The following is a 7,482-nucleotide window of genomic DNA, read 5'->3' on the forward strand; positions in this document are numbered from 1 at the left end:
CATACATACATACATACATACATACATACGAACTCAAATATATATTAGATTTGACATTTGACCCCGGTTTGACCTTTGACCCCGGCAGGGTCACGAGGACGAGGTGTTTGTGTTGGAGAGTCATCCGTCGAATCGTCGCGTGATGCTGAGCGCGGGACACGACGGCCGCATCAACCTGTGGGACCTGCAGACGGGCGCCGTCATCAGGGGCTTCCGCAACACGGTGAGTGCGCGCGCGGTCGCGGCGCCCGTCTAGCGCTAAGCCACAATTAAAAAAATCTGCCCTCACCCGACCCAGGCTGAAAAGTTTTGGTAGGTAGGTATAGAGCTTAAAAAAAAATTTTGAAGGGGGAGGGGTCTTTTTACAAATTCAGCATGGTGTCTACATGCTCGGGTGTGCTTGTGTGAAGATACCTTTTATATTGAATGCTTGTTTTGCTTGGTACATATAATGTATTGCCTACAGATTTATATAATGTACAGTGATACAATTTGTAAAAAAAAACAAAGAATGGGAAAGATCAATAAAAATTTTTGAGTTGGCCCCTTTTTGGCGGGTCGGTCGGGTGAGGGCAAACAAAAAATATTTTTATTATGGCCCTACTACTAATTTCGGAAATGTCTGTCTTCGTTGATGTCTATGTGCTTCTTACTTCTATATTCCCGCATATAAATAGATATACATGATAGAATTTTTGGGAAGGGCACTCAGCAATACCCAATAGTACATCCAAAGTAAAGTTTCCTTGCTATTCCCCCTCAATTAGTATATTGTAATATGTATATGTATGTGTATATGTATATGTGTGTAATCAGTGTAAATATGCCATAAAAAAGTACTTTAGTACCAAATACGATCAACTGTATTCTATAACTTGGTGTAATGTAAACTGTTTGTGTGCTCTCGATATATGCTATGTATGTATATATACTATGTATGTATATATACTATGTATGTATATATACTATGTATGTATATATACTATGTATGTATATATACTATGTATGCTACTACATCGTAGTCAGTTGCCTAAAGCCTAGCGCAGACTTGCGACTTTTGGTTGCTCGTCGCTGCAACCTGCAACCGCATGCGATCGGTCGCACGCTTCACCGTGTGTGCGCGTGCAAGCGATTTCAAAGCGATTTCGAAGCGATTTCGAAAAACGATTTGGAGCGACGAGTTGCTGAAAATCAAATCAGTTTTGATTTCAAGCCAACTTCGTTGCAAGCCGACCAGAATCGCTACGAGTTTGCAGTTGCCGTTCGCAGACGTAGCGATCTCGCAGCCTATTCGACTGCGATTCTAGAATCGCAGCCGAGTTGCATGGAAAATGTCGCAAGTTTCGCTAGGCTAAGCGCCGCCACGTTAAATTGACTACGTCACGAAATTTGTACGCGTGTAGTATTTGTAAAAAAAAAATCCTATTTTTTTTCATTAAAAGTAAGTACTAACGGACTAAATGTATCGTCAAATTTTACCTGATAAGATTGATTTCTCAACTAGGTTAAAATCAAAAACCTGGACGATTTGGTATTTATGTTCCTGACATTAATTGCTGCTTATGCGGCTATGTATGAGTCATGAGTGTATGTTCACATCGAACAATATAGTAAAATAAGAAGTATAATGAGATTAAAAAAACCATTTAAAAGTGAACAGAATTACTTACATTCTGTGGAAAAAGTAGAAATATTTTTTACTTTTACTATTTATTGTTGACGTTAATCACTTTTTTTTAACCGTAATCCTTCCCTCACCTTCTCCATCTTCCTTACACTGACACACACACGCGCCAACTCACAACGCGCCGACCATTGCAGATCGGGGTCAATGGTCACGGCGCCGTCTTCGACTGCAAGTTTCTCGCCGTGCGGCGACGTCGTCGGGCCAACGATCGCACGGCCATCTTTTCCGTGTTCCGGCTTCGGCGGCGTCGGCGAGCAGATACCGGGACGTTCCGGCGAAGCAGTTCAACCACACCGACTATCGGCCCGCTGCTGAGAGACGTTCAACAACCACGTGCTCGCGAGAGACGCAGGTGGCGCGCAATCTGCTGGGCGCCGTTCCTCGTCGACATCGACTGGAATCCGTTACGCCGGCCGCTTTGCGCGGCTCGTCCGGACGCCGAGCGCTGGCCCGAGCGCACAGCTGATTGCGACGTCGTCGTCACACGGACGCGGTACGAGCGGAGCGCGCGCGGGGGTCAGGGAGGGGGTCGCGTGCGAACGCGCTGGAGGTCAGAGGGGTCGCGGGGTCAGGGAGGGGTCGGGGGGTCAGGGAGGGTCGCGGCGGCGGCGCCGGGCCGCGAGCCGGCTGCGGTACGCGCGCAGCTGATGCGGCACGATCGTCGCTTCACGGACGCCGGTGACGAGCCGAGCACGGGGGGTCAGGGAGGGGTCGCGTGCGAGCGCCCGGGGTCAGCGGAGGGTCGCGGTGGGTCAGGGGAGGGGTCGGGGTCAGGGAGGGTCGCGGCGTGGCGGGCGGCGGGACGCGGAGCGCTGCGACGCGCAGCAGTGATGCCGCACGTCGTCGTCACGGACGCCGGTACGAGCGAGGACGAGCGCGGGGTTCAGGGAGGGGTTGCGGTGCTGAGCGCGGGGGTCAGGAGGGAGTCGCGGGGGTCAGGGAGGGGTCGGGGCGGGTCAGGAGGGGTGCGGCGGCGCGCCGGACGCGAGCGCTGCGACGCGCATCAGCTGGGATGCCTCACGCTCGTCGTCACGCGACGCCGGTACGGAGCGAGTTGGAGGGGGTCAGGGAGGGGTCGCGGGGCAGGGAGGGGTGCGGCCGGCGCGGGGTCAGGACGGGGTCAGGGAGGGAGTTGCACATGAGGTTATGCAGACGAGGTCATTGAGTTGTTTCAAGGTCACTGCTGCACGATGGTCCGTGGGTAATCTAGTGGTCATGTCTCAGGTCATCTAAGAGGTAGGGGACTGAAGGGGAGATCTCTGTGTCCTCTTGTTCGCTTCCTAAGGGGTTGTTACAGCTTTTAGTTTATTCGAAGATGGACCACTGCGATGGACTCAATGGTTGAGTGCTCGCTCGTATGTGCGAAGGTCGGGGTTCACTCCGGCGGAGTCATACCAAAGACTTTTAAAAATGGCTGCACACGGCTTTTCTCTTGCTTAGCATTCAGCAATATAGAGATTAGATTGTGGCAAGTTAACTTGCAGTGATACAGTAGACTAACCCCTACTGTAATTTACTGTGAAAGCAGCTGGGGGGCCTCAGGGTTTACCGAAACGGAGTATAGGCACCGCCCTATGCGCCTGTAGCTATACGCTATGCGTATGAAGGCGCGGGAAGGATTTAACTTATCGAGATGTAGTTACAAATGATAGAATCACTCGCCACATGACCATCTACGTCTCTCGTCGGTCGCAGGTGACAGGGGCCGCCACCTGGTGCCGGCCGCCGACGATCGACGACATGATCGACCGCATGATCAGGGCCGCAGGGACCGACGCCGCGACCCCGACGACGAGTGAGTGGCGCCCCCTAGTGCTGCTTCCGCACGCCTGCCGCGCAGCCGCGCGTGAAGGCTGTTCAAGGGCGATCGGATGTGAATGGGAAATCCTTGAAAATCTTTTCGAAATTCTAGCAATGGGTTCAAAGTCTGGGAAATCAGAAAAATCGGAAAATCCTCTCAAAGATAAATATTTACGTTCATTTCGTCACGTTTTGCCTGTTAATTTCCTTTCACTGTAAGTTATCAAATAAGTAGATAATCTAAAATCAGAGGTAGTTGCGTGATCTTTTTCGCTACCCTGAGAGAGGGGACAAGTTGTCCGGAACGTAAATTATTTGTGACTATTATGTCTAAAATGCCATAAAGCTATAATATAGTATATGCTTTATATATAAAATATGTAGTGTAACTACTAAAAACAATAGCATTTACAATTATTATACTACATATATCAATACAGTATACGTACATATTATATATAACTATATTATTACAGGGAGCGAATTAACGGGAGTCGGAGTCCACAATACTTCCCCCATGAATTTACTGCCGGTCTCCCTTGATTTGACATATGAGGAGTCCGTGTGACTCCTGAAAAATTTGTCATATAACTAGTTCAGTTCTGGAGCACGGCTCGCGAATTGCTGCTATTTTTTTCAGCTAAATGTACAAAGAAAAATTTGAAGAATGCAAACTGTATGAATCTTAAAAAATAAGCACATTGCGTTATTGTTAATATCTTTAATTTTTGAACCTCAGACTGCGGACTCCCTCATTTTGCTAGCGGACTCCTCTTTTGAGGGTTAGAGAGGGTCGTTGACTCCGTGTCAAAAGTCAAATTTCGACCCTCTGCATATATCATACATATACTACTTATATATAATTCATATATAATACTAAGCGATAGGGTCTATGTTCCCCAGGGTACTGCCGGAACGTACTGGGTAATGGTTCGTATACCGGAACGTACTCTGTAACTATCTGATATGGTTATGGTTAGGATTAGGGTTAGGGTTTGATTTAGGGTTAGAAGTTCGGTTCGGCTTAGGGAGTAGGCGTAGAGCGACTCCCTAGACTCGTTAGTGGAGTCAGGCGAGTGCGGTCGCGCATATTAGATAGTACCAGCGGTACGTTCCGGCAGTACCCCGGGGGACATTAGACCCTCTCAGCTGTAGTAATAGAACTTCATAAATATTAAGTATAACCGTGCAATCGTTTATACAATAGTTACAAGTGTTGTCTTACGACCTGTATGCTTCTGTTTCCAGGCGTCGTTCTTGGTCTCAGAGCTCTGTCACCAGTGGCACGGATTGAGTCTGGCGACGGAGTTGAGGAGACGGAGGGAGTGCGTCCGGTCAGTGTGTCTGAAGAGGAGTCGCAACCGGCCACAGACACGAGAAGCTGGTGAGCTGATGACCGATGATGATTGATGGTTGATGATGATGATGACGATGATGATGATGATGATGATGATTTGATGATGATGATGATGATGACGATTGGCGATGACGAGATGATGACGATGATGATTGACGATTGATGATGTTTGATGATCTCTCTGCTGCTTAATTATTACAACTTAGGTGTGTAAATACGTCTTATACGTCATACTATTTTGGTATCAAACTAATGTATATATATAAAAAATATATTATATATATATATTCATGAATGTATAATAGTATATGTGCGAATGTATCCCGTGACGATGGTTAGTGCGTTGTTGCACAGGTGAGCATGGATGTGCGGCGTTGTTGCGCTCGGAGATGGCGCGCACGGCGGCGTACGGGAAGGAGGAGATGGCGAGGTATGCGCAGGAGAAACGCAAGCGCGTCCGCAGACACACCAACTCTCAAGGTATGTGTATGTTATGTTGTGTGTGTGTGTGTGTGTGTTTTGTGTGTGTGTGTGCGTGTGCGTGTCGTGTGCACGTGCGTGCGTGCGTTCGTGCGTGCGTGTGTGTATGTGTACGCATTTTTGTATCTGTACGTGTGTACGTGTGTTTGTGAACAAGTATATTTATACGTGTGTGTGTTGGTGTACGTGTGTCCTCTCCCTGTCGCTCTTCTTACCTCTCCTTCTCTTCTCTCCGCTCTCCTTCCTCTTCCTTTCCCGCTTCTCCTCCCTCTCGCTTCCCTTCCCTCCCGCTCTCCCTCCTCTTCCTCCCTCTCCTTCCTCTTCTCACTCCTGTCTATCCCCCGTCACGGTTTCTCCCTGTTTCTTCTCAGCACTATCCCTCATTTACTATGTCTTCTGTCTCTCCCTTTCCCTCCTCTCACAGTCTGCCTCTTCCCTCTCTCCTCCCCTCTCCCTCCGGCTCTCCTTCTTCTCTCTCCCCCCCTCATTCTCGGTCTCTGTCCCGCTCTCACACACTCCCTCCCGCTCTCTCTCCCCTCTCTCCCTTCCCGCCCTTTTTCCTTCTCTCTCTCCCCATCCATTTCTCGGGTCTCTCTCCTGCTTCTCACACACTTTCCTCCTGCTCTCCTCCCTCCACTTCTACTCCTCTTCATTCTCCTCGACCTCTTCTCCAACTCCCTCCCGCCTCTCCCTCCGCTGCCCCTCTCCCATCTCCATCTCTCCTCCCCACTCTCCTCCCTCCCTTCCTCTCGCTCCTCCCCCTTCCTCCTTCCCTCTCCCTCCCTCTTCCTTCCTCCTCCTCCCTCCTCTCTCCTCTCTCTCTCTACACTCACGCGCTCTCCCTCCCCTCCGCTCCCTCCTCTCTCCTCCCCTCCCTCCCTCTTCTCTCTCACACTCAGTGCTCTCGTCTTCGCGCAGCAATCGCCCAGGGGCAGGAGACGCGGCGCGTCTGCGGCGCAGCAGAATGCGCAGCGGCGCGCTCTCAGCGTCGACAACTACGTCGCCGCGCCGCGGGATGCCTACCAGAGTGTACAACGACCGCCGGCGACGGGAAGGAGGAGGAGGAAGAGGATGTGAGTTCCGGGGAGAGTTCGCCTCACAGCCTCAGCTCCCTGGACAGCAGCAGCTCGAGTCCGAGTGAGTGCACTGACGATACGAATTATAACGATTATTATGATATTATTTAATATCTAATAATTATATTTGATATAATATATATGATATATATATGCAAATAATATAATATTTATATTATATATGTTAATTATAATTATATATGTTAATATAATAATATTAATAATTATAAGATTTAATTATTAGATAATATAGATTGTAATGAAATGCAGTGAGTGCACGACATGAGTAAGATAACGATATTCATTCGGTTTAATTAATGATTGATCAGATGTACTAGATTTTATTAAACAAGATTTATTGAATTTTAATTATTATAAATATAAAATGTATTTATTAATTAATATTTTAATAATTAAATTAAAATATTAATTGAAATGATAAACAGAATACATAATTGAATAATTACTTTTGTATTATATTTATATTATTTTAGTAAAGCATTCTCTTTATCTTCATTAATTTGAGCACTGACATTGGCCTGCACAATCACAACCATGCACCAGTGACACCTAGAAAACTCCTGCCACCACTATTTATGTCGACTCCCTAGCACTCCCTGGCATTTTGTCCCTGCCGTTTCATGACAAACTGCCTTTTTGTGTAAAAAACAACATGACTGTTTGTGTCACATCTGGGCTTTAGTCCATACACACCACAGATTAATATTTATTTCGAGGAACGCATATATTTAAAGATTCAGAAAGTTCGATAGAGTTAGTAAGGCGTACCACAGTATAGTTGTCTTCGCATCATATTATGAATCGTATATTTATAGTAAAGTGTTAAGTCAAACATTGGATTTCGAATTTCAGCTTTCATGTCTCCCTGTTCAGATGTTTTCAGTAAGACTTATAATATATATATAGTATATCTCTGTAATATAGAATAGATGGAGGTAGGAGATCTGCATGATGAAACATATCACGCGGTCTTCAGACCACATTGTGTTGGAAAACGTGATATCTGACGCCGACTCTTTTGGGTGTGTAGTGTTTTGGAACAACAGAGAAAAAAAACAGGA

This window comes from Priapulus caudatus, unplaced genomic scaffold (assembly GCF_000485595.1).
Source record: "Priapulus caudatus unplaced genomic scaffold, Priapulus_caudatus-5.0.1 Scaffold817, whole genome shotgun sequence".
Taxonomy (NCBI): domain Eukaryota; kingdom Metazoa; phylum Priapulida; class Priapulimorpha; order Priapulimorphida; family Priapulidae; genus Priapulus; species Priapulus caudatus.